General features: G+C 41.4%; 1 protein-coding gene across 2 annotated transcripts in view; it reads left to right on the top strand.

Moving 5' to 3' along the window:
• Positions 1 to 27,467, top strand: part of PID1 (phosphotyrosine interaction domain containing 1) — a 264,184-nt gene that overhangs the window by 76,350 nt on the left and 160,367 nt on the right. The window contains exon 2 of one of the 2 annotated variants that reach the window (XM_070773353.1): positions 14,887 to 15,093. The exons of the other annotated variant lie outside the window; for it this stretch is intronic. The gene's annotated coding sequence lies outside the window, so the exon portion shown is untranslated. The remainder of the gene's footprint in view (positions 1 to 14,886; positions 15,094 to 27,467) is intronic. 2 annotated transcript variants of the gene reach the window in all.

Below are 27,467 nucleotides of genomic sequence, written 5' to 3'. Positions count from 1 at the left end.
AAGACTTCAGGTTGGAAGCAATCTTGGTCACAGTGTTTAGAACATTGTGAGGTTGGAAAAATAGTGAGGAGTTAGACCTATTTGCCATAGTAGGCAGTTTGGATTTTATCACATGAGTGATGGGAAGCTTGTGGTGGACCTTAAACAGAGAGTTGACAGATGATCTGCTCTTGCAGAAGAGCATTGTTTTGGAGAATGGGTTGTGGCAAACAAATGTGGAGGCAGAGAGGCCAGTTATGAGACTGTTGTACTAAGTCTGGAGAAGACATGATGCTTTTTCAAGGGAGATGGTGAGCAAGGGTTGCATATAGGATCAATTTTGAGTATAGCTACAATAGAATTATCAATAGATAAGAGTAGACTCTTGGAGAAAGAGAGAAATTGTCCCCTAAGATTTTAGTTTAAACAGATAGGCAAATTCACTGAGATGGGAGGAAAGAGATGGTGGCAAATTTCTCTTTGGGGGAAAAACTGTGTATTGTTTTGGCCATATTAATTCTGAGGTACTGGTTCAGATACCAAGGATACTGAGAAGGTAAGTGTATATACAAATCTGGACCACAGAGGAAAGGTCTTGTCTAGGCATATATTGAGAGTTATTGGAATATGTCATTGTTTTGTCGCTCAGTCATGTTCAACTCTTTTGCGACCCTGTGGACTGTAGCCCGCCAGGCTCTTCTGTTCATGGGATTCTCCAGGCAAGAATACTGGAGTAGGTTGCCATTTCTTCCTCCAGGAGATCTTACTGAGAGATTGAACCCCCATCTCGGTATCTCCTGCATTACACGTGGATTCTTTACCACTGAACCACCAAGCCCTATTGGAATACAGCTGGAGTTTAAAACCACCGGGTAGAGTGGTGTTACCTAGGAGAGAGTGTGAGCAGAGAGATGGTCTGAGAACAATGCTTCCTTGCTGGCTTCTCCTATACTAGACCCTGACATGTGCTACCATATAACTGCTGCTAAGGACAGATGCTGAAACAGATTATTATCTTACACTCTGTGAATGTCTGAAAGCTCTTTATGCTACATAGTCAGTTCAGTCGCTTCGTCGTGTCTGACTCTTTGTGACCCTATGGACTGCAGCACGCCAGACTTTCCTGTCCATCACCAACTCCCGGAACTTACTTAAACTCATGTGCATCGAGCCAGTGATGCCATCCAACCATCTTATCTTCTGTCATCCCCTTAACCTCCTACCTTCAGTCTTTCCCAGCACCAGCTTCTTTTCCAATGGGTCAGTTCTTCGCATCAGGTGGCCAAAGTATTGGAGCTTCAGCTTCAGCATCAGCCCTTCCAATGAATATTCAGGACTGATTTCCTTTAGGATGGACTGGTTGGATCTCCTTGCAGCCCAAGGGACTCTCAAGAGTCTTCTCCAACACCACAGTTCAAAAGCATCAATTCTTCAGTGCTCAGGTATATGTTGCATAAATAGTTCCCTAATAAATTATGAAAAATTCAGGCAAAAACCTCATGTGTCTTATGTTTTGTATTTTCCTAGTGTATTTGCATTGGGACTTCCCAGGGGCTTCAGTGGTACGAAAATCCACCTGCCATGCAGGAGACATGGGTTTGATCCCTGAGTGGGGAAGATCCCCTGGAGAAGTAAATGGTAACCTACTCCAGTAGTCTTGGCTTGGGAAATCCCATGGACATAGGAGCCTGGCAGGCTATATCCAGGGGGTCACAAAGAGTAGGACACGACTTAGGGACAAAACATCAGCAACAGAAGTACCATGGGAAGGATAACACATTTTGAAGAGGATCTGTGCATATAGTTGCCAAGAAATGTTTGCTTGAAAAGCGGAGATTGCTTTCTTAGTGTGCCAGCATTTTATAGCCTCTTGTTACTTTAAACCTGAAAGCTATCAGCATTTTTGTCACTGGTTGGATTTGGACCAAGAACTCAGAAAAAATTTCATTTTAGCTGTTCAGTGCTACCACCACTTTATAACCTTGGATTTTGAGCCAGAATACTAGATGCTGAGTTGATTGAGTTTTACAGAGTTCTTTTTGTTTTATATAAAAGAAGGAAATGAATTTGAAATACTAGTGAAACAGTCATAAAAGGAGAAATGATTCAATAGATATCAATATTCCTTTATATGAAGGATTCCAAAAAGATGTACAGCTTAGGCTATAGACAAGACATTGGAGGTGTCCTCATTTTCCCACTTTATGAAACTCAGAAATAAAAGCAAAATGAATTATATTAGCTGTACTCTATTATGATAAATTTTTACCTTGTCATGGTACCGGCTTGTAATTGTTTACCATCCAAGACAATGTATTTCACATTTAATGTGAATTGTTTCTATAATTTTAATTATGTTTTATATGACATATAGTGGCAAATTTGTTTCACTTGTACCTTGAAAAAAGAAGTATGATTTAAAGGAGAAGGGGATGACAGATGAGATGTTTGGATGGCATCACCGACCCGGTGGACATGAGTTTGAGCAAACTCCAGGAAATAGTGAAGGATAGGGAAGACTGCAGCTTATGGAGTCTCAAAGAGTCAGACATGACTTAGTGACTGAACAACAAAATTGGTTTATAGTATACAATTACATAACATGGGTTAAAGCATAATTTCTAATTACTATTGTTAAGTGGTGCCACATTCTTATCATATATCTTTTTGTTTGTCTGTCCTTGGATTCTTAATTTTGGTGCTTCTCTCAGTTTGCATCTTTTGGTGCATTTCTAAGAGAAGAAGGAAATGTTGATGAACTATATTCTAAGCACTTGCAGTCTTTAATGGATTTTTCATTGTTTTTATCAAAATTCTATATTGCTCTGGCGGAAAATAGAAAAAGACATGATCAGCTGTTTCATTGCTACATTGTGGTAGCAAGAGCCTGGTATCTCAAAATCAGTAAGGAGGGGACCAGATTAATAAACTATGGAACACCCATGCTCTGAGTACTATTCAGTTATGAAGTGAAAATTGCTCAGTCGTGTCTGACTCTTTGCAACCCCGTGGACTATACAGTCCGTGGAATTCTCCAGGCCAGAATACTGGAGTGAGTAGCTTTTCCCTTCTCCAGGGGATTGTCCCAACCCAGGGATCGAATCCAGGTCACCTGCATTGCAGGTGGATTCTTTACCAGCTGAGCCACAAGGGAAGCCCAATTCAGTTATGAAAAGAAGTTAAAAATTATCTCTAGTACCTATTTATAAGCTAAAAATAATAATGTGGAGAAGACTACATGAAGTATCCTATTGTTTAAGGAAGGAATGAAGAAATATGAATATATGTGTATATAGTATGTATTACGTCTGTGTGTTTATATATGTTGTCTGAGTACAACACACAAAAGCAAATTATTTGTGTAAATGAAAGAACTAAAAACTGAGGTTACTAGAGAGAAAGGAGGGTCAGGGTGGAGGAGCTAGGAATAGAAACTAGAATTTTCTAAATATAGAAAAAGTTTGTAGAACTATATAAATATTTTACATAATTATAGATAAGATTAAAGCAGAATAAAATATGTATTTTCTAAAAACTAAAGGTAAATTTAAACAATGAGGTGTAACTGTATCAAGTTGGTGATTTAACTTCATGGAGAAGAATTACTTCAAATGATTATAAAATATTTTCATCTTTCTGTCCATCACTAGTGAGATATAGCCAAAAAGAACAAAAAGAAATCTGCAAAGATACATTAAAATGTTTTATTAATCATATATTTTACTGATATTGTTATAGTAGTTATATTGGCATTGTTATTCTGAGCTGATTCCATGTATATATTTATATGTATAATATATACACATATTTTTACATTAAGTATACATGTATATGTATATATTCATAAAACAGGTATGAATAATCATTTTTCTAATATTTCTTATTGCACAGTATCCTATACTTTATTACTCATTTATCTTGTGTGTTCAGTCACACTCAACATATATTAATACACAAATAGTAGTATATATATTATACTTTATTGTATCTATTCTGTGTGTAGAATAGAATAGACCTGGGTTTGATCCCTGGGTGGGAAAGATCCCCAGGAGGAAGGCATGGCAACCCGCTCCAGTATTTTGCCTGGAGAATCCCATGGACAGAATAGCCTGGTGGGCTACAGTCCATGGAGTCTCAAAGAGTCGGATACAACTGAGCGACTAAGCACAGCACATTCTATGAGTATCATAAAATGAACCAAATTACCGATTACGTTCATCTCCTTAAGGAACCAAGATTTTAGTAAATATGCATTCTAAGAATTAAATATAAGCCTTATAATCCTAAATTAGAATTGGAAATATTTCTGTATTTAATGTAATCCTATTTTCATTTCATTGCAAAATTCATACTTTTTAGTTTTTAATTTCCTTGTTTCTTAGAGGTGATGTTATCATATATGCTATTGAACTTGCAAAATGGTTTTCTAAAATTTTCTTCAAATTTCTATAGCAAACAATGTGTGAAAGCTAGGTGATTCTTCTGCTCCACCTCTAAGAACTTCATCAAGTTTTTAGAATGACATTCTCTTTCTCTTGTTCCAGAATATCTTTGAAAGGTTCTGTGTGGGTTTCTTTTTTAAGAAAAATGTCTAAATCATAAAGATTGAGTTAGTAATAAATCATCTTTGGTCTTTTCTTGCTTTAATTCAATTACTTAGCTTGTATGTGTGTCCTTTTTTTTTTTTTTTTTTTTTACTTCTTCTGACCCTGAGATTAACTAGCCATTTTGAAATTATGTTTTGAAAACTCAGAAAGTTCAATATACCCTTGGAATAGCTGTGGGTCTTCCTGAAGCCCAGAGCAACAAATTAAATTTAATTCCCTCTTAGAATTTTCATTAGGTTTTCTGGACCATAGCTCAGAGGCAAGGGACTGGAGATTATTCTTGTTATGCTCGGAGGTAATAAGTCCTTTTTGACAGTGTCTTTCCATTTCGCAACTTCAATGCCTCTTCACATTATTGCCTGCTCTCTTGGGAGGCCATTTTGAAAATAACATATGGCTTCCCTTTCATTGTGTGAAACCCGTGTTTAATTTGGCTGGGAGAGCAAATTGTACTTGACATCAATTTTACTTGTTTTTATTTCTGGAAGAATGACTCTGAAAGGTCATTTTCCAATAAAATTATAATATAATTTTATTAAGTGCATTGTATTTATTTATTACATGTTAATTAAGTTCTCATACACACACACACCTATTCACACATGATGTGAGACATAACAAAACAAAACCCTTGTTTGTACACTCCAGAGACCTGACTCACAAGAGCAGTAACATTATTATTCGTGTTTACATGGAGCCTGTGAGGGAGACCAACAATGGCTACAGATGCTGCTGTTTCTCCATTGGGAGATTGGGAGGTGGAGTCTAATTCCATCTTTGAATCTGAGTTGGCTTTAGTGATTTCATCAATAGAATGTGGCAGAAATGACTTTCTGAGACTTTTGGGGCTGGGTCAGAATAAGCTTTCCAACAGCAGCTTCTGCCCAGGACTTTCTGAACAATCTCTTTAGGAACTCTGAGTCACCAGGTAAGATGTCTGACTACTTTGAGTTCATCCTGGAGAAGTCACGTGCAACAGTTCTAGCCAACTATTCTACTTGAAGCCAGCCTTCTAGCCATCCTTACCAAGGCATAAGGCAAGTGATTGAAGCCTTTCTGATCAACCTGTCCACCAGCTGAGTATCACTAAGCCATTTTAGCATCAGGTGGAGCAGAAGAATCACCTAGCTGAACCCTGCACAAATTCCTGATCAATCAAATTATGAGATTTATTAAAAAATAAAAAAGGATGTTGTTTTAAACCACTAAATTTTGGAGTAATTTGTTATGCAGTAAAAGATAACCAGATTAGAATATGTACATTAATCTCTTAAATGGAGTTTAAATGTGATGAATAAATAGTCTATTGAGGAAGCAGTGTGGAAGGACCTGGGATGTGAAAGTCTAAATTCTAATTTTGTTCCTAATAACTTGTGTAACTATGAGCAAATTGATCTCTTTGAACTTTACTATTTGGGGATATAAAAAGGAGAATTGTAAAATAATAACAATAAAAATGGTTGTTTTTCAACAATAAAAACAATTAGTATTGTTGAGGGTCCCTTGGACTGCAAAGAGATCAAACCAGTCAATCCTAAAGGAAATCAACCCTAAATATTCATTAGAAGGGCTGATGCTGAAGCTGAAGCTCCAATTCTTTGGCTACCGGATGTGAAGAGCCAGCTCTTTGGAAAAGACCCTGATGCTGGTAAAGATTGAGAGGAGGAGGAGAAGGGGGCAGCAGAAGATGAGATGGTTAAATAGCATCACCAGCTCAATGGACATGAATCTGAGCAAACTCTGGGAGATGGTGATGGACAGGGAGGCCTGGTGTGCCGCTGTCCATGAAGTCACAAAGAGTCAGACACGACTGAGCAACTAAACAATAACAACAATAAGAATAGTAAGCCTCAGTGTAATAAAAGCAAGTACTTCCTGAATGCTATTATACAGGACACTGAAACGGAACTCGGTGTTTTAATGCATTGTTTAATTTGTTTCCCACAGTGATTCTGTAAATTAGAGGTATTATTATTATTTTATTATTAATGCCAGTTTATGGAAGGTAAAATAGATTTCAGGAAATCAGGAAGCTGCTCATATATCCTCTATAAAATATACTTTTTAACCTCTAGTGTTCTATTGTCCTGTTTCTAAGATTCTTCAAATCATCACCTGCAAATTAATATCCTATTAGTGAGAGGTGAAGAATTTCTTTTTTATTGTACCAAAGTAAATTTCAGAGTTGTAAGGTAAAATCAGTGGTGGAAAGGGAATGCCAGAGTCTTTAGTGCAGTGTATCCCCATACTGCTTATATACTGGAACAAAAGAACTAGAAATGGCAAAAGGTCACTCTTTTGGTCTTCAGTCATGTTGTAAGGAAGTCACACTTGAAAGTGTGGGGTAGACCTTACAAGTGAAGCATACCGGTTACAGCAGTTGCCATATGCACAGTCTATCAAGATGGACCTTCAGTTCAGTTCAGTTCAGTTGTTCAGTCGCTCAGTCGTGTCCGACTCTTCACGACTCCATGAATCGCAGCACGCCAGGCCTTCCTGTCCATCACCAACTCCTGGAGTTCGCTCAGACTCACGTCCATCGAGTCAGTGGTGCCATCCAGCCATCTCATCCTCTGCCGTCCCCTTCTCCTCCTGCCCCCAATCCCTCCCAGCATCAGGGTCTTTTCCAATGAGTCAACTCTTCGCATGAGGTGGCCAAAGTACTGGAGTTTCAGCGTTAGCATCATTCCTTCCAAAGAAATCCCAGGGCTGATCTCCTTCAGAAGGGACTGGTTGGATCTCCTTGCGATCCAGTGGATCTTGGCAGAGGTTAAAAAAGGTACTTCAGTGACAGTTGGTGAGCTGTCTTGTGTATAAAAGAAAAATGTCTTCATTTTAATTAATAGTAAAATATAAATTGCCCCAACATGTTAAAATGTTTTTTTTTAATCTCCTATTTTGTTTTAATAATTTTTCTTCATTTTTATGCTTGTAGTTACAAAGAGTATGTGTTCACATGCATTGGAGGGAGGAAGGAAGCAGGGAAAGAAAAGCACTAATATTCCCTGTGTAACTTGTCAGGCATTCTGCTAGGTTCTAGCACCCGAGCTGTTAGCGTAGCACATATGCTGTTTCGGGTTTAAATTGTAAAACGTTTAGCATTTAAATTTTGGAGATTATTTTGGTTTTTCAAAGCCACAGAGTTAGTAAAAGATGGGACTGGATTTTGAATTTATCTTCTAAATCCTTCTTTCTGCTGTATAAAATGCCTCACTATCTCTTATAAGCCTGCTCTTTAGTTGATGAGATTTATTTTACTTTCATTTGATTTACCAATTCTTTTAAAAATCTTAATCCAATTTAAGAGTGCTGATTCACTTACTGCAGGGTGCTCTGAACCTGTTCATTTTGGTTGAAGTATTAAGAGGGTCTAAATATAAGCTCATGAATGAACTTGCTGAGTGGATTGAAAAATACCCCTAAGCCTTTGAGGCCTTAGGTTACAGGGTGTGTATGATCGGTTGGGCTCACATTTATTTTTGATGAAGATCTCTTAGAGTCACTAGGGAATATTTTGTGTGATTTAGTGGGGACTGCTGGACTGCACTGTGCCAAATTAGCCCTGGAGGAGGAACTCGGATGCATAAGACTTTCCTTTCATTCTCTTGAGAGAAAACGTTCACATTCTTGGAAGATCCCTCTTCTCAGAGGCCTAGGTCAGGTGGCTGACTTACTACTTACCTGCATTTGATACCTGTAGACAGTTTCCTGTAGCTCAGCTGTTCTGTAATGGGGGTAGTTTTGCCTTCTCCCCGAGAGATACTTGGCAATGTCTGAAAACAGCTAGGAGATGCAACAGTTATCCATTGGGTAGAAGGATCCTGCCAAACATCCCACAACTCCAGGGCGTGCCCCACAGTACCACTTGCCAACAATGCTGAGCTTGAGAAAGTGGAGTAGGTTTTCTCAACTCTATTTTTTTATTATTTCTCCCTAAGAAGCCTTTCTAGACATCTTCCCCTAATTACACCCTCCCCAATGAATTTCAATATATTGTACTTTATAATAGTTTATCTACTGTAGTCCCAGGACTTCCCAGGTGGCTCAGTGGTAAAGAATCTGCCTACCAATGAAGGAGACACAGGAGATGCAGGTTCAATCCTTGGGTCAGGAAGATCCCCTGGAGAAGGAACCCACTCCAGCATTCTTGCCCTGATAATCCCATGGACAAAGGAGCCTGGTGGGCTGCAGTCCATCAGGTTGCAAAGAGTCAGACAGGACTGTGCATGCATACACACACTATAGTCACATCTTTGCTTTACACATAAAAAGAATAAGTGTTCTTTTCAACCACCAAAACTAGTTTTTGCCCCTTTGGAGGTGATATGTTTCCATTGAGAGTGCCTGGCCTAGTGGACCACCTTGGGAACAGAGAGGCTTGTAAAGAACCCAGTTCACAATTAATTCTCGAATAAAATAGAACAATGCCAAGCAAAACAAACAAAAGTCAGTATGACTAGGAAATTAATGGGAATGCTGCTGCTGCTGCTAAGTCGCTTCAGTCATGTCTGACTCTGTGCGACCCCATATTAGAAGCAAAACATCTGCTCAATGCAGTATCATCAACAGTCATCTATGACTTGTAGGAAGGTTCACCAAACAGAGCCCCACTTTCTCTGTCTCCTTGAAATGGGGAAAAGGCCCCCAAGTTTCCCTTCATACAAACAATCTACAGACAGGAACTTCACCTTCAGTTCTCTCTACGTGCCCGTCTCTCCTGGAGTTGGACAATGAGTGGGCATCTCTGCTTTCCTTTGTCCATTCTAGCCATGCTAAGTGCCATCTGATAGATGTCTGGCAGTGTGCCAAGCGCTGGGAGTGCCACGGGGGCAGACAGACACAGACCTCCTGCTCCTGCAGCCGGGGCTGGTGCCTGGTGCTCATCCAGTTGTCATTTGTATGATACAATCAACAGAATTTTGATACCGTATGCCATTCCTGCAGTTTTTACATAACTGTGCTAACTGAAATATATACTCTCTATTGTCATTAAATTGACACACCTTTTTAGGTAACACATTTATTTTAAGACATTTATGTCATCGCTTTACATGGGGAACCAAGAGCACTGTTGTAAATATTTGGAACAATAAAAATTAAAGTGGGAAAAATTAATGAGGTGATAATGCTTTCTGAAGCTTCTGAGCTGGGAGCTGGTACCCTTTGGGCTAAAAAAGGAAGATTAGTGTGGAAAAAAGATGTTCGGGATACACTGGCACCAAACCAAGACTTTCTCCCTGATGTTGTTTGAGAGAGAGTTGAAGTGGGCCTAACTGTCTCACAAGGTGATTGAATGCTAGGTAATGCTGTGTCTGTGTGCTACCTAAAATCATCTCATGGACTCCAGGGGTCTCCCCTACATTTTGGGAACACTGGTCCGACTAAGTCCCCATAGTTCTGTGCCTTTTCCATTTCTGCCCCTTGACCGTCTACTCCATGGGGTGTCATCAACAGTCCTCTAGAACCAACTGAGGTTTCTTACTTCCCTTTGCGTTCCTAGGACCAAGCACCATGCCTGGTGTGCACGGAGCAGCAGCTCTGTGTTTATCTGTCACTTGAATGACTGAATGAAGACGTGTGCTCACTGACCGTATGTGGTCCCAGGTAGTCCATAGGTCAAGTTCATGTGAAGCAGGGTTGGGTCCCACTCCCTGGGCGTGTGCTTGATCAACAGACCTTCAAGTGGATTTCTGCCTCCACCCTCCCTTGGCTGAGGGTACTGTGGTGCAAGAGTAACCTACCCAGCCACACCTGGCTGCTCTGTATCAAGGTCGAGGACATGTGGGTTCATAGATATGGAGAGGATTTTTGCAGGTTCTTTCAAGATTTAGGGGTAAGCGGAGAAAGTCAATCTTGTCCCATGTGCCTTAGATATATTCTTTGTTCTGAGGAGCGCTTAAGAAGAAGTTACCAGTAATTGTCATTGAGAGAAACTGAACATAGAAGAAAATAGACTTTACATAAATGTTTAAAGGAATGCTTACTAAAGACCAAAAGGTTTGAGGAGCAGTTATTTTATATGATCATCTCTTATTCTAGCATTGATTGCTGTTCAGTCACTCTGTTATGTCTGATTCTTTGCAACCCCATGAACTGCAGCATGTCAGGCTTCCTGGTCCTTCACTATCTCCCAGAGTTTGCTCAAATTCATGTCCATTGAATCCGTGATGCCATCCGACCATCTCATCCTCTGTCACTACCTTCTCCTCCTGCCTTCAATCTTTCCCAGCATCAGGATCTTTTCCAATGAGTTGACTCTTCACATCAGGTGGCCAAAGTATTGGAACTTCAGCATCAGTCCTTCCAATGAATATTCAGGGTTGATTTCCTTTAGGATTGATGGGTTTTATCTCCTTGCAGTCCAAGGGACTCTGCTCTAGGATAAGGATATAAAAATGAATATCTCTTTAACAGAAGAGTCTTCTGAGTGGTACTGCCCTCCTCTTCTTCCTTTCCTTATTCCTTCTCCTCTCATCCATCTGCATCTCTACTACTCCCTCCTCTTTCTTTCAGGGAAGAAAGTCTCCAATCGTGGGACTATTTTCCCCATGAGTCAGGCATGGGTAAAGCATAGCTGCCCACCAGGGAATGAATGGAAGGTGGTCATAGAAAGTCAAATCAGGAAGGGTTCAGAGTCAACTCTTAGCATTTCTTTTTTAAAGATGGAGAAATCTGGAGAGAATGATTGACTTATCTCCAGCACACTGCTTGTGGGTTATGATCCTGTATGTTTTATGATGTATGTACTGTGTATGAGGTAGGTGTGGTTTTAGGAATCATAGGAATAGGAATGTGAAGGGTAAGAATATTCCCATGGATGGAGCAGTACCAGCCTGTTGTTCAGCAAATATTTGTTTAGCCAGTTCACAGGAAGGATGCGGCAGACGCCTGATTAGAGTGGGTTTAAGAGAGTGTGGAAGGAGGGAAACTGGAAAAGAGGGTAAACAAACTTAGAAAGCTCAGTTTTTCTTCAGATTGGGAGAAATGGGAAAGTAGCCATTGGGAGTAGGGCCAGGAGAGGTAGGTTCAAAGAGGATTTTTTTTTTTTTTTTTAAGCTGGAGAAATCTACAGTATTTTTTTTTCTGCTTATGGAAATGATCCTGTAGAAAGAAAAACATAAGTGATGTAAGGAAAGAAAGAGTCTAATGTGTCTGAGTGGATAGGAGAAGATAGGATCAGTGAGCAAGTGGACTGATTAGCGACCAACACCTAAGAGTAGGTGGGTATCTATGGCAACTGGAGGCAAGGCAGGGTCTCACAGGACAGATGCTTAGAGATGCTTCCTTCTCTCTGCATCAGCTTTCTAGAGATAGAGGAAGTGTGTTAGCTTCATAGGGCTACTGTAACAAGGTTCCAGGGACCAAGTGAAGTTAGAAACTAGTTCCCTAGAGAACCAGAGCTAAGAGCATGTATATAGAGAAAGAGAGTTACTGTAAGGAATTGACTTACACAATTGTGGAGGCCGAAAAGCTCCAAGACCTTTGGACAGCCTGCTGGAGACCCGGAAGAGTCCATGTTGTAGCTCCAGCCTGAGTGCTGAGTCGAGTCTGAGAACCAGGAAGGCTGAGTGCGAGTTCAAGTCTGAAAGCTGAAAGGCTGGAGACCCAAGAAGAGTTTTAGTTTGTTGCTCAAACACAGGTAAAGTTGGATGTCTTAGCTCAAGATCCATCAGGCAGGAGGAATTCCCTCTTACTCCAGGAAGGGTCAGCCTTTTGGTTCTAATCAGGCCTTCACCTGATCGGGTGCTGCCCATCCACATTGGGGAAACAATGTGTTCTACTCAGTCCACCAATTTCAATGTTCCTCTCTCCACGGAACCATCAAGAATCTTGTTGGACCAGATATCTGGTCACGTCATGGCCCAGTCACGTTGATACATAAGATTAACTACCACAGAGGCTTAAAACAGTAACAATTCATTCTCTCACAGTTCTGGAAGCTAGAAGTCTGAAATCTGGGTGTTAGCAGGGTCAGATTCCTTCCAGTGGTTCTGAGGGGGTGTCTGCTCCAGACCTCTTTGATTCCTGGCTTCAAGGGTTGCTGGCAATCCTTGGTGTGCCTCGGCTTGTACACAGCACTCCAAACTCTGCCTTCATTATTACATGCAATAGTCTCATGTGTGTCTCTGTTTGAATTCCGTCTTAGAACACCAGTCACTGGTTTAGGGGTCACCTAATCCATAATTGTTGTTGTTCAGTCACTCAGTCATGTCCCACACTTTGTGACCCCATGGACTGCAGCATTCCAGGCTTCCAGAATAACCTCATTTGAATTTGATTATATGTGCAAAGACTCTGTTTCCAAATGAGGTCACATCCACAAGTTCCAGAGGTTAGAACTTCAAGAATAGCTTTTGGAGGGCACAATTCAGCTCACAGTAGGAGGCAAGACACTCAGCTGAGGGTGAAGACAGGGAAAAGGGGAGGTTAAAATAGTCGGATGAGAGAGTGGGTAAATATGGACTTGCCTGGTAGTCCAGTGGTTAAGGCTCTGCACTTACAGTGCAAGGGGCATGGGTTTGATCCCTGGTTGGGGAACTAAGATCCTGCATGTCACATGGTACAGCCACCACCCAGAGGGATGGTATGGGGAGGGAGGAGGGAGGAGGGTTCAGGATGGGGAACACATGTATACCTGTGGTGGATTCATTTTGATATTTGGCAAAAGTAATACAATTATGTAAAGTTTAAAAATAAAATAAAATTAATTAAAAAAATTAAAAAAATAAGAAAAGAGCAAATACTATATGAGAAATACTTTTAAAAACAGAGAGTGAGTGGGAAAGTCAATGATTAATGAATTGCAGAGAGTGCTGAGCAGTTCAAAGTATCTGCTTGTGGTTCACAGTCATGGGCTCCTTGCGAGACCAGCCAGCATGGATACGTGGGTTTTCCCAGCCATGTGCATCTCTGTGTATGCAGCCTTGACTTGAAAAGAAAGCTGGTATTTTACCAGAGTTGGTTTTCCAAGGGAATTTGATAAAGTGGTCATTAAAGGTGTATAGAAGGGAATTGTTATAATGAATGACCTTGAATATTAAGCTGTAAGGAGAACTGAGAAGACATGAGAAAGTGGATCAGGGGGGACAGGTGACAGATGAGTGGGTTGAACTTCCTGTCTAGTTGAAGATGCTGAGAGTCACAGATACTAATAAGAGATCATGGTCACAGACTTGGATGCTCAAAATGGAACTGTGGGCTGGTGGCCTTTAAGAACCTAAGATTTTAAATACATTTCCTAAAATCACCTATCCCTTGTCCTAGGGAGCCTCTTGTATTACTTTTAACTGTGGTGTTCAGTCTCCTTGCCCTAGGCAAATTTGGAGGGTTATTCATTTTCATTACAATAAGTAATCTGTTCATACAGCTGACACTTGCTCTATTTCTTGCCTTCATCAGTTAGGGAAGAAAATCTCTGGTAAAGTCTACAAAGAGAAATGAAGCAGAGTGTCATGTCTGAGCTGATCTATTGCAGTTCAATGGTTCAGGAATTCTAAATGCAAAATTAAGATGCTAAGGATATTGTAGTTTATGAATTGGAATCCTTTGATTATCCATGGAGCTGTTTTCCTCCGAGGAATATTTGGAGATAAGACATCAGTCTAAGTTCTTGGCTTCCCTGTCATCTTTTGTTATTTTATAATGTGATAGCAAATATGACTCCCAAAGGTATTTCCTGATGGGATCTTTGGTCTTGTTAGACCCTCCCATCAGGCTCTCATCGACTCCTCATGGACGGCAGAATCCAGTAGGTAGTCTTTCTTCACCTGCCACATATTTGCTTTTTGCAGCATCATCTTCTGTTCACCTTTTTGTACCACATATTCCAGTCAAACAAGACCATCTGCTAGTTTCTAAATACACAAGATTTCCTTTCTGCCTCTGGGTTTTTTCTCTTCCTTCCTTGGGTCTGTTGATATCTTATTTGCTCACTTGACTTTCAAGGCCCTGATCAGAGGATGCTTTTTTTACTGCAGCTTCCCTTGAGTCTTGTGATTCTCAGACATTAGTGCATGTCAGAATCACCTGGAGAAGTTGCTAGAAGGTAGATTACCTGGCCTCAGCCCCAGAGTTGGGGCACAGGAATCTGTGGTTCCAGTGAGTTCCCAAGTGAGGCAGATGCTTGGTCTGGAACGTATACTTTGAGAACCACCATGCCGAAGTCTTTTTTAGTTATGTTGACATTTTTTTTTTTTTCTACTAAAGCTTTCTTCTGTCACACTGCAAACATAATATTAGCACATAGTAACTCAACAGTGATTATTCGTCTAATGTCCTAATGTCTTTTCTATGCACACAGATTTTGCAGGTTGGAAAGACTGTGCTATGCTGAGTCGCTTCAGTTGTGTCTGACTCTTTGCAACCCTATGAGTCATAGCCCACCAGGCTCCTCTGTCCATGGGATTCTCCAGGCAAGAATACTAGAGTGGGTTGCCATTTCTTCCTCCAGGGGATCTTCCCCACCCAGGGATTGAACCCAAGTCTCTCACATCTTCTACATTGGCAGGTGGGTTCTTTATCACTAGCACCACTTAGAAGGATTACTCATTTCCAAAAAATTACTCATTTCCAATAAACCACGATGTTTACAATACTCAAAATCATACTGAACATAGTTGAATCTTAGATGAGTCAACTGGCATCTCTGCTTCATTTGATGCTTTGCCTAAGGTGTATCCTTATAAATGTCAATCATAATTTTGTGGTACTCCAGAAAAAAAAATGCGATCATTTGAACTTTCTGTAGAAGCTGATAAAGCAGAGATTTCAATGAGGAAGCAGAGTTCAGATTTGGAACCTGTATACTAAGTGCATGTGGATGTAATTAATGTCATTTATTAGAACTACAGGAGGTTTAGCCAGACTCTTTGACCTGGCTCTTGTGTTTGACCTGGTGCAGATTTGGGCTTGTGCTAGGCGGAGAGATGGGCAGGGCAGGTTCTGTGAGAGGATGTCTTGAGGAGAAGAGGGACAAGGTGAGTCTAGGCAGTGTGGGCTCTTTCTGAGCAAAGGTCCTTGTGGTCAAGCAGGAGTCAGCCTGTTCTGTAGCTTTTGTGCTGCTCCATGCTAGGGCTAAGTCCAGGACAAACAAATGACCTCCGCACAGCTGCCTTTGCTGAAATCAGCTCACCAGACGGTGCTCTCATACAGCCAGATAAAATCTGGCATTTACTCTGTAGCTAGTGACCTTTGCTTTTAGGAGAGTTAAAAAAGCTGAGAATCTTGCATGATTGAGTTTTATAATAATGTTGCATTAAAGAGAAAATATCATTTTAATAGATTAGTAATGAGAAGGGATTGCTATCATCTGCACGTAAATGGTGTAGAAATTTAAGGGTGTCTTTGGCTTTCATCTGCTTTTTTTATTGGAGTATAATTGTTTTACCATGTTGTGTTGGTTTCTGCTGTTCAGTGAAGTGAATCAGCCATATGTGTCCATATATCTCCTCCCTCCTGGACCTCCTTCCCGCCCCTACCCCATTGCCACCCCTCTAGGTCATCACACAGCACTGAGCTGAGCTTCCTGTGCTTTACAGCAGGTTCGCACTAGCTATCTGGTTTACACATGACAGTGTATGTATGTCAGTACTAATCTTCCAATTCGTTCTGCCCCGCTTCGACCCTGTGTCCACACATCCCTTCTCTACGCTTGCTTCTCTATTCCTGTCCTCCAAATAGGTTCATCTGTATCATTTTTTTAGATTCTACACATATGTGTCTCTCCCAACTTACCTTTGGTGTTTCCTATTCATCACTCTATTGACTTTAAACTTAGAGTGAGAAGCTTTTTCCGCATGAGCTGTAAGATCAGCAGGGTGAGGAGCCCGAACTTCCGCTTATGTATTAGAAGAGATGGAAGTGAACGAGTTCTGTTGCTCAGGGCCCCACTGGGCTGATCGGAGCTCTGAGGGGTCCCACTTGGCAGGTTCTGTCTTTGAGGACCACCCGTTCTTTGGTCAGTCTTCCACTCCACTCCCTGCTTTGCTTTGGGTTGTGGGAAGCTTCAGCCTGGTGCTCCTTTCCCATGTGAACAGGGTGGGAACTCAGAGCCTTAGGCTGAGGACAGGCAGAATTGAGCTCAGGGCAAGAGTTACTGAAGGTCTTGGGACTAAATGGGAAGTGAATTTCACTCTTTCTTTCCAAACTGTATAAGCCAGAGGGGTGAGTGTGTGAATGAGCCAGTGGTTAAAGAGATGACATGCAGTTTCCTTGGGCAGAGTTTTTGCATCTGACTTTTACAGATAGGGTCTGGCTTGGAGTTGGGGCCTTAGTCTGTGTAAAATGTAATTGAGCCTCACCATGCGTTGACTTGGCTCTTAGTGTGGTCAATGCACATGTCCTGCTGTTCCTCTCCCTACTGACTCATGCCCAATACACATAAATGGTTCCACTTCCCTTGCACATCCTTCTCTGATGCTGCCAGACCATAAGACATTCTTCCTTCTTCTGAATTTTTAAAGCATGTATAGCCTTGACCAGGGCTTCCCTGATGGCTCATATGGTAAAGAAACTTCCCACCAGGCAGGAGATGCAGGTTTGATCTCTGGGTCGGGAAAATCCCCTGGAGAAGAAAATGGCAACCTGCTCTAGTATTCTTGCCTGGTGGTGGTTTAGTCGTTAAGTTGTGTTTGACTCTTGCAACCCCATGGACTGTAACCCGCCAGGCTCCCCTGTCCGTAGGATTCTCCAGGCAAGAATACTGGAGTGGGTTGCCATTTCCATCTCCATTTTATTCTTGCCTGGGAAATCCCATAGACAGAGGAACCTGGAGGGCTACAGTCCCCATGAGGTCACAAAGAGTTGCACAGGACTGAGCAACTAAACAACAACAAATAATCTTGACCACATAGTTTGGTTTTATTTGAAACCAAAATGGTAAAGATTAATTTCAATTTGGGCTATTCAAAATGGCTTTGTAAGTGATAAAGTACATTTATTTGAGTATAATTAATAAACATATACACAAAATGAATGGGATATTTTCATCCTGGCCAGTTACAAAAGATGAACCATGGAGCTGAAGGCATGATTTCAAGGAGGATTTGAGTAGCTGAGAAAGATGGGTAGACAGTAGAAATTAAAGATGAGAAAACAGAATAATCAACAAAAGAATTACTACCTTTTTTCATTAAAAAATGAAATGAAGCACATATGCTAAAACCTTGATCAGTTCAGTTCAGTCGCTCAGTCATGTCTGACTCTTTGCTACCCCATGAATCTCAGCATGCCAGGCCTCACTGTCCATCACTAACTCCCAGAGTCTACCCAAACCCATGTCCATTGAGTTGGTGATGCCATCCAGCCATCTCATCCTCTGTCGTCCCCTTCTCCTCCTGCACCCAATCCTTCCCAGCATTAGGGTATTTTCCAATGAGTCAACTCTTCGCATGAGGTGGCCAAAGTATTGGAGTTTCAGCTTTAGCATCATTCCTTCCAATGAACACCCAGGACTGATCTCCTTTAGGATGGATTGGTTGAATCTCCTTGCAGTTCAAGGGACTCTCAAGAGTCTTCTCCAACACTACAGTTCAAAAGCATCAGTTCTTTGGCACTCAGCTTTCTTCACCATCCAACTCTCACATCCATATGTGACTACTGGAAAAACCATAGCCTTGACTAGATGGACCTTTGTTGGCAAAGTAATGTCTCTGCTTTTGAATATGCTATCTAGGTTGGTCATAACTTTCCTTCTAAGGAGTAAGTGTCTTTTAATTTCATGGCTGCAGTCACCATCTGCAGTGATTTTGGAGCCCCCCAAATAAAGTCTGACACTGTTTTCACTGTTTCCCCATCTATTTCCCATGAAGTGATGGGACCAGATGCCATGATCTTAGTTTTCTAAATGTTGAGCTTTAAGTCAACTTTTTCACTCTCCTCCTTCACTTTCACCAAGAGGCTTTTTAGTTCCTCTTCACTTTCTGCCATAAGGGTGGTGTCATCCGCATATCTGAGGTTATTGATATTTCTCCCGGCAATCTTGATTCCAGCTTGTGCTTCTTCCAGCCCAGCATTTTTCATGATGTACTCTGCGTATAAGTTAAATAAGCAGGGTGACAATATACAGCCTTGACGTACTCCTTTTCCTATTTGGAACCAGTCTGTTGTTCCACGTCCATGTCCAGTTTTAACTGTTGCTTCCTGACCTGCATACAGGTTTCTCAAGAGACAGGTCAGATGGTCTGGTATTCCCATCTCTTGAAGAATTTTCCACAGTTTATTGTGATCTACACAGTCAAAGACTTTGGCATAGTCAATAAAGCAGAAATAGATGTTCTTCTGGAACTCTCTTGCTTTTTCGATGATCCAGCAGATGTTGGCAATATGATCTCTGGTTCCTCTGCCTTTTCTAAAACCAGCTTGAACATCTGGAAGTTCATGGTTCACGAATTGCTGAAGCCTGGCTTGGAGAATTTTGAGCATTACTTTACTAGTGTGTGAGATATACTGCTGTTAATCAAGATGCTGTTTGAGATTATAGCTCACCAGTTTAGGCTGGATAAGAATTAATGACTGCTGGAAGGAGCAGGACACAGAAGATGGCCCTGTTGTGAGCAGCCACATGCCTGGCCTTCCCCACTGTGATGTTGTAGTCATTCTGCTGAGGTTAGAGCAAAGAAAAAAAAAAGCATTAGTCATTCAGTTGTGTCCAACTCTTTGCGACTCCATGGACTGTAACCTGTCAGGCTCCTCTGTCCATGGAATTCTCCAGGCAAGATTATTGGTGTGGGTCACCATTCCCTTCTCCAAAGGATCTTCCTAGCCCAGGGATCAAACCTGGGTCTTCTGCATTGAAGGCAGATTTTTTTTTTATCATCTGAGTCACCAGGGAAGCCCAAGGATAGAGAATCTGAGGGGGAAAATCACACCCATAAACTGAAGATCACCTTAAGTAGGAGAGGTTCTGCCTTTCTGCCTTGGCTTCTGAGAATATAAAAGCATACTAGTGGACAGATTTGATACACAGAACTGGTTGGAGAGTCTGATTCAATGGATGTGCAGTTTGAGAAAAAGAGAGAAGTTAGAATGCAGTCCTGGTCTCTGACTTTGACCCCTTTGTTGGTGGTGGGGCTGAGATGGGTACCCTGAAGAGAGGAGAAGTTTCCTGGAGGACCGTGGAGAAGACAAGTAGCCCAGTTTTGGGTGTTTTGACTTTGGCTACACGTAGGATAAATTATTGAACCTCTTCATTCCTTAGTTGTGAATTCTGAAAAGTGGATATAAGCATTTTCTAAGTCATTACACCTCAAATAACACCTGCAACACAGTTCAGTAAATGTCAGACAAGATGATGATCTAAGATGTCAGGGCTTTAATTGGGTAGTCATTTTCCCTGGCCTGTCTGATCAACATCTTTTCATACTAATCTTGTGTTTGTCAGAGGTCAACATTAGCAATCTGCAGAATTCACCCATCAGTAAATAGGTCTCATGGAAACAGGTCACTTGGTTTTTCAGACAGATGAAAAGAAGAGATGTTGAAATCAGTGAACTAGGGAAAGGAAAGTAATGTCATAAAGAATTAAGAGAATGAGAAAAACCAAAACCAAACCAAAATCAAAGGAAGGAAAGAAGAAGATAATTCTGGTAATGAATGTCAATAATTATCTATTGATTTGCATTGCAGTTATGGCTAACTTCCCAGCTCTCACTCTGAGTCAGGACCTGTGCCCTATGAAGCATTGGCACTATGCATGTCCCCATCTGCAGACGAGCAGCTTGCATCTTGGAAGGTTATGTGAACTCTCAGGTTCACATATCTAAGAAGAGGTGGGACCAGCATTCAAATTCAAGTGAACCTCACCGGTGCAGAAGTGAAGCTTCTTCAATGCATTCTTGACCTACTGGCACATTCTTCCTAGCTCACATTAAGTTATTTTACTTCCTTTTGCTAATAGGAAGAAAGCATATGAAAATACCTGTTTTACCAGAAAAATATTTAGGTATGTAAGGCTTCTACAGTTCCTCTCTCTTTTTCATGGTTGTGCATGATCAGTTGTGTCCAATCCATTGCGACTCCATGGACTGTAGCCCACCGGGCTCCTCTGTCCATGGGATTTCCCAGGTAAGAATACTGGAGTAGCTTGCCAGTTCCTTCTCCAGCAGATCTTCCCAATCAAGGGATTGAACCCCTATTTCTTGTGTCTCCTGCATTGGCAGATGGATTCTTTTACCACTGTACCACCTGGGAAGCCCCCTTTTCACAGTAGGGTTGAGTAAAACATTAGTTGGTGAAATACTGCATATAGACATCACCTTGCCAACAAAGGTCCATGTAGTCAAAGCTATTGTATTTCTAGTAATCATGTATGGATGTGAGAGTTGGACCATGAAGAAGGCTGTGCACTGAAGAATTGATGCTTTCAAATTGTAATGCTGATTAAGACTCTTGAGAGTTCCTTGGACTGCAAGGAGATAAACCAGTCAATCCTAAAGGAAATCAACCCTGAATATTCATTGGAAGGACTGATGCTGAAGCTGAAGCTCCAAATGCTTTGGCCACCTGATGCGAAGAGCTGACTCACTGGAAAAGACCCTGATGCTGGAAGAGACTGAAGGTAAAAGGAGAAGGGAGTGACAGAGGATGAGATAGTTAGATGGCATCACTGACTCAGTGGACATGAATTTGAGCAAACTCTGGGAGATGATTAAGGACAGGGAAACCTGGCATGCTGCAGTTCATTGGGTTGCAAAAAGTTGAACAAGACTGAGTGAGCAACAGATATAGACATCCTTCAAGGATTATTGGAGTCATCCATGGCTCATCTGTAGACTATATGTTATAAGAAAGATCTTGTGTCAGCATCATCAATATTATAAGTGTCAACTACAGTTTTTGAAACTTGCCAAAAAGTAGGCTTTTGAATTTGGGGACCTGCTTACCTAATAGAAATAAGATGTAGCACAAGGTGTATTGAAAATGTGTACTGAATCCAGGAACTAAAAAGCATATGTCCCTCAGTCAGAGTCTACTGAGCGTGTGACTATGAGCTAAGGGGAGCTCTGAGCCAAATGGAACCAATTAGTGTACCTTGGCTGTGGACCTAAGGGTGTTTACCAAGCCAGTTCACTGGTGGGAGTCAAGTTTCTTTATCCTTCTTGTTTATAATTTAATTTTCAAATTGTCCTTAAAAAAGGTTGTAGGAACTTTGGCCTGACGTACAAAAATCTAGATTTTTATGAGCAGGCTGAATGAAACTCAGAAAATGAGTTCTAAACTTGTATGCTAAATATGTACCTGCTTTGAATTTGTAGCTTTGATGGACATTATTTTTTGAAGTAAGTGCAGGGAGCTGTGTTATATTTGAGGGGCGTGATGGAAGGCAGTGAGCATGGGGTAGTAAAAGCCATCTTAAGCAATCACTGAATTTCTGTCTCCCCCTAAAAGTCCAGTTGGCATCAGCACGAGATTTTATGAGAGAAAAATCTTTCCCAACCTCACCTTTTGGCTGTGAAACATAGAAAGCCCAGTTGGATCTGTTTCTTGAGAGAGGAAATGGATGACATGTGTGTCATTTGTATCAGGCAATTGTGATACCATGATTATTCATGTTGGTCCTGTGAAAATACCTTTTCTAATAACTCTGAATCATAATATTGAATGTCCTGTGTTTAGTATTTGATTGAAGGTGATAAAAGGAGGCAATGATAAGAAATGGTCTTAATTGTTTTAGACCAAAAGGTTATTTAGGACCAGCAGCCCTCCGAGAGGGATTAGGGTACCAGGAGAGTGAGAGTGGATTGGGATCATTTATTTATTCCTTTCCTTCATCCCTCATTCTGTTGTCCTCCAGAATGAGGTTGGGAACAATTTGCCTGCCATGTGTAACTGAAAATATGTTCCACTTGATTCTGTCTGTTCTGAACTACTCTTTCAGAGCTGGTGGTTTATTTTCTTTATTACTTGAAAGTATGTATTGTCTTCCTGATTTTTGGAAATACAGTGATGTTGTTCACAGAGACTTGTGATGGTTTCTACTGACAAGCTAATCGACTCATAAACAAGAACAACCTTACTTAAAATAAAAAAAATTATATATTGACAAGTAAAGTACGACCTGTAACCGTATTAATGAGTCAGTCACTTAAGCTTATTTACGTAACTTGTTTACCCAGCGTTTGCTTGACTTTTTCAGTGTGCAGCCCAGTCAAAAGCAATGAACAAAAGCCTGGTTAAGATTGTGGTGGGGGCCTGTGCAGTGACTTTGATGTGGCATTTGGGAGCTTGGAGTAGTGTTTACCAGCACAGTGTTCCAGTTATGTGGTGGTGGTGGTGGTTTAGTCGCTCAGTTGTGTCCAACTCTTGCGAGCCTATGGACTGTAGCCCACCAGGCTCCTCTGTCCATTGGATTCTCCAGGCAAGAATATTAGAGTGGGTTGCCATTTCTTTCTCCAGGGGATCTTCCCAACCCAGGGATTGAATCCTGGTCTCCTGCATTGCAGGCAGATTCTCTACTGACTGAGCTACCAGAGAAGCCCCAGTTCTGTGTTGCTATGTAATATATTATTTCCAAAATTAGCTGTGTAAAGCAATAGTAACCAATTATTTTGCTTACAAATCTGTGATTTAGGCATAGCTTTGTGGAGTCAGCTGAGGCAGGTCAACTAGGCTAAAGGATTCACTTCAAGATGGCTTATTCATGTGGCTGGCAAGTTGGTGCTAGTTGTTGGCTAGGAGCAGAGCTAGGTCATGCTGTTTCCTCTCTATGCGTTTCTCTCCTTGAGGCTGTTTGAGCTTCCTCAGAGCATTGTGGCTGGGTTCCAAGACCTACTGGTGAACAGGCAGCAGCTGGAAGCTGCCAATCTCTTAAAGGTTGAACTGGAAGGACATAGACCCTTCCTCTTGAGGTGAGAGGTGTTAAAGAATCTACAGCCATTTTTAATTTACCACAGACTACTTAGCTCTGGCTCTGTAAGCTATGCATGTTCATATCTTTTGGCACTTCTCAAGGTGTTTCCCTACCTGTATTGTCCTCCCTTTCTTTTTATTTCATGTATTTTCAATGAGGGCCAAAATTGGTTCTAGAAATGGGGAAAAAACTTAGATATTTGTAATGGGAATATCTGTACCACAGAACATAAACAGATGCCCAGTATCCCTGTGCTACAAAATTTCATGGGAGTGAGAGAAGCCAGTAGAGAGATCAAAGTCTGAAAAGGACTCCTTAGGTGGGAAACTATATTTTTAAGTTTTTTTTTTTTTTTAAGTGAACCATTTTGACAGTCTTTATTGAATTTGTTACAGTATTGCTTCTGTTTTATGTTCTGGTTTTTTGGCTGTGAGGCATGTGGGATCTAAGCTCCCAGACCAGGGATCAAACCCACACCTCTTGCTTTGGAAGATAAAGTCTTAACCACTGGACTTCCAGGCAAGTCCCTAGGTGGGTGATTATGAAAAACTTTGAGAAACACAGCTTTACTTTCAGCCCAAATTTGTTATCCTCTCTTTTATGGAGCATATCCTAACCCAATCCTAAAAAAACTTAATTGTTCCCTTTTGATATACTTATAGACATTTTATTTGTGTGTATGCATGTATTTAAGCTGGCTGTTTTTAAGCTTTTTCTCCCTTACCTAACTATGAACTTCTTCCATGCATATGATCATGTACCAGTAGAATGCGTGTAATGGTAAAGAATCCACCTGCCAGTGCAAGAGACTTGAATTCAATCTTTACGAGATCCTTGGAAGACCCGCTGGAGAAGGAAATGGCAACCCACTCATTGTTCTTGCCTTGAGAATCCCAGGGATGGGGAAGCCTGATGGGCTGCTGTCTATGGGGTCACACAGAGTCAGACACGACTGAAGCGACTTAGCAGCAGCAGCAGCAGTGACTAAACAACAACAATCAGCATTTAGTGAATTAATAAAAATGGACTAAGGGGAAATTAGGTTTTATAATAGTTTGGATTCTTCCAGAAATAGACCCTGAGCTTTAAGGGCATATAATCTTTGGAAAGTTCAGGAAACATTGGTGGGGAGCAGGGAGGTAGGGCAGGGATAAAGAGGAGGCAGTGAACTGTGCCATCAAGCCAGTTATCACGTGTGAGCTTAATCCTGCAGGAAAATTCTCAGAACTATTAAAGAAAATAAACAAAAACTCCAAGCCTAAGACTAAACTGAAACAAAAAAGTACCTGCAATTCAGAGTTTAAATCACTTTTAAGGATGGGGATTTGGGGTATTTATACTCTAGCTTTCATCATTCATTGATTGCGGAATCTCAGGGATGCTCATCCACTGCTCTTGCTTCTTTGGCTTCGGGAAAAGCCCCCGGCAGGGAGAAGCAGGAACCCATGGGGGCGTCATGGGGGCTCCCAGACATGGGAGGCCTGAGAGCTAAAGGTGTAGGCTGTCTTAGCACTTGGTGACTGAAACAGTAAAAAGAAAGGGGACAGATGATTTTGTTTGGAATGGAGGAACTCTTACTTTCTCAATGTCAATCTCCCTGGTTGAAGGGAATACAAGAAACATGCCTGTCTAACTCACCACTGTGTACCCAGCAGAGTCTCTGATTCAGCAAATAGGATTAATGAATAAGTGGCTGAATAAACCAGCACCAGGTTTAAAAAGGTGTGTTCTTTATTGTGTCCCAGTTCCAGGGAGGTCAGAGCAGGTAAGGCATGAGGTGGTAATGAAAGCTGACAAATGTCAGGTGTGGTTTGCTTTCAAGGACTCTTAGAAAGCGGACTGACCACAGGGTAGAATTGCTTCTGGTGGTAGCTAGGGCTGCTTATAGAACCAGTGACATTATCATGACTATGTAGCTTAGACTCAAGATTCAAATCCACTGAACTCAGATAAGCCCAGTACAGGTCTTGCCCATTTTTTTTGTCTTGTCCTAAGGCATTTAGCATTATCTTTGGTTCTGGTGCCGTGTAAGCAAGTACAGTAAGTCCACTGCATACAAGCAAGTTCCAAGAGCTCCAATTTGTTCGTAAGTCCAACAAACTTTGCCTAGGTACCCAGCTGTTTCTTACAATCAGCTATTTACTGCTGCTTTCATGCTGGCTTCCAGACAGCCTGGGCTTGAAATAAAGATGCTGTACTCAGTCTATACCGTACTTTAAAGTACACACAAGTATAATCACGTGTAGAGGATGCATGCACGTGACAGTGTACACCAGATACATGAACTAACTGACGTGATTGGACATTCGGACACATGTTTGCATCTTTGAAAGTTCCCAATCTGAAGGTTCACATAGAGGGGGACTCACTGTAACAGTGACTGGCAGCAGCTAGTGAAATATCTGTGTTCAGAGAAGCTTGGAACAATGGAGAGTCCAAATGCTAAGGACCTTCTCTGTCGGTTATGGGCCGAACTGTGTCCCTCATTCCCTCAGAAAAGACATGTGGAAGTCTTAATCCCCATTGCCTCAGAATGTGACCATATTTAGAAACAAGGTCTTTGCAGAGGTCATCCAGTTAAAATGTGGTCATTAGGATGGCACCTAATCCGATACGGTGTCCTTCCAAAAAAGGGAAATTTGGACTTGGAGACAGACATACCCAGCCACCAAAGAGATACAGCTTTGGCGATGCCTTGATTTGGGGCTCTTGACTCTAGAGTTGTTTGACAGTACATTTCTGTTGTTTCAAGTCACGATAGTTTTTGGTACTTTTTTATGGCAGCCCTACAGAAGTAGTATACTTTAGTATACTTTCTTTTCTTTTTTTTTTTTAATAAAGACTTTCCTGAATAATAAAGACTCTCCCTCCCTCTCTTCTTCCTACCCTTTGCTTGCATTAAGTATGCTGCATTGATTGTTGACATTTGCCTGTGAATTCCCAGGGGTAAGGAAAGACATTCCATTCCCACACCATTTGGAGGACAGCAAAAAAACAAACAAAACAAACCCCGTCTTCAGTGTTTGGACCTGTTGGCTGTTACTCAGGGGGAAGTCACTTTCCTCATTGAAATGTTTTGCCATCTCTACCAGAACTGGGTGGAGATGAGCCTTTTGTGCTGCTGTCGTTTGGTGAGACTGGCCTGAGAGATGGCTGGGATCTCCTACATGTTGCTTCTCAAGGGGCTGAAGGCAAGGAGCCCTTCCTTCCTGAGGAAGTTTGTGTGATTTCGGTGACCCAAGTGTGGCCCCCAGTTATGGTCCCTGTGGCTGGGAGTTGTCAGCGTTCTCCACGTGAGGCTGGAGGTTGTCTGGTTGTGGACCTGAACCCGAGCTGATCGCTGGGGTGATCTTCAGAACATGGTAGTCTAGCTCATGGTAGTTGGTGGTGTGGAGTCAAGGAGTGGAAGGGAGTGAAGGGAGATGAGAACAGGCTGATTTGGTCATGTGTGTACTTTGATGGCTTTGTTTTTTAATTCTAGTTATGTTGTTTTTCTTACTCACTTAATCGTTCATTTATTCATTAAATAGTCATTTCATCACTGCTTTTTGTCAGGTGCTTTGCAAGAGATGAGGGTTACAAAGAAGAAGCAACCTTATAAATGTACTTACATTCTGGCATTATAGGTGGTATGATGAAAGTCCTATTGTACAATGTATGGTTCAGGCATAAAGCAGGTAGAGAGGTCAGTTCTACCTGAGCTGGGAGGTAAGGGGTGTCCAAAAAGCCTCTGGAAGTGATGATAGTTGCAAGAATGGTCAACAAAATATTAGAGTTGCTGAAATATGAAACCATACGTATCTGAGCTGGAAAGGAATAGGGTGGGAGGAAAGGACCTTTGGAAATGATAGATAATGCTAACACACACTCCCTTGATGTGGATTAATTTTTAGTCTTAAAAAAAAACTCTGCTGAAGGTATCATGTTTAGCAAATGGATTCTCTATTCTCTGTAGATGACTCTGCAGCATGGTGCTCTCTCCTGCACCCTGATCAAAGCGAACTCTGGGCTTGCCAAAGCTCTGGCATGTCACC

The sequence above is a fragment of the Bos indicus genome, chromosome 2 (assembly GCF_029378745.1).
Source record: "Bos indicus isolate NIAB-ARS_2022 breed Sahiwal x Tharparkar chromosome 2, NIAB-ARS_B.indTharparkar_mat_pri_1.0, whole genome shotgun sequence".
NCBI lineage: Eukaryota > Metazoa > Chordata > Mammalia > Artiodactyla > Bovidae > Bos > Bos indicus.
Note: the sequence above shows the minus strand (reverse complement) of the source record. Positions and strands in the feature narration are given on the sequence as shown.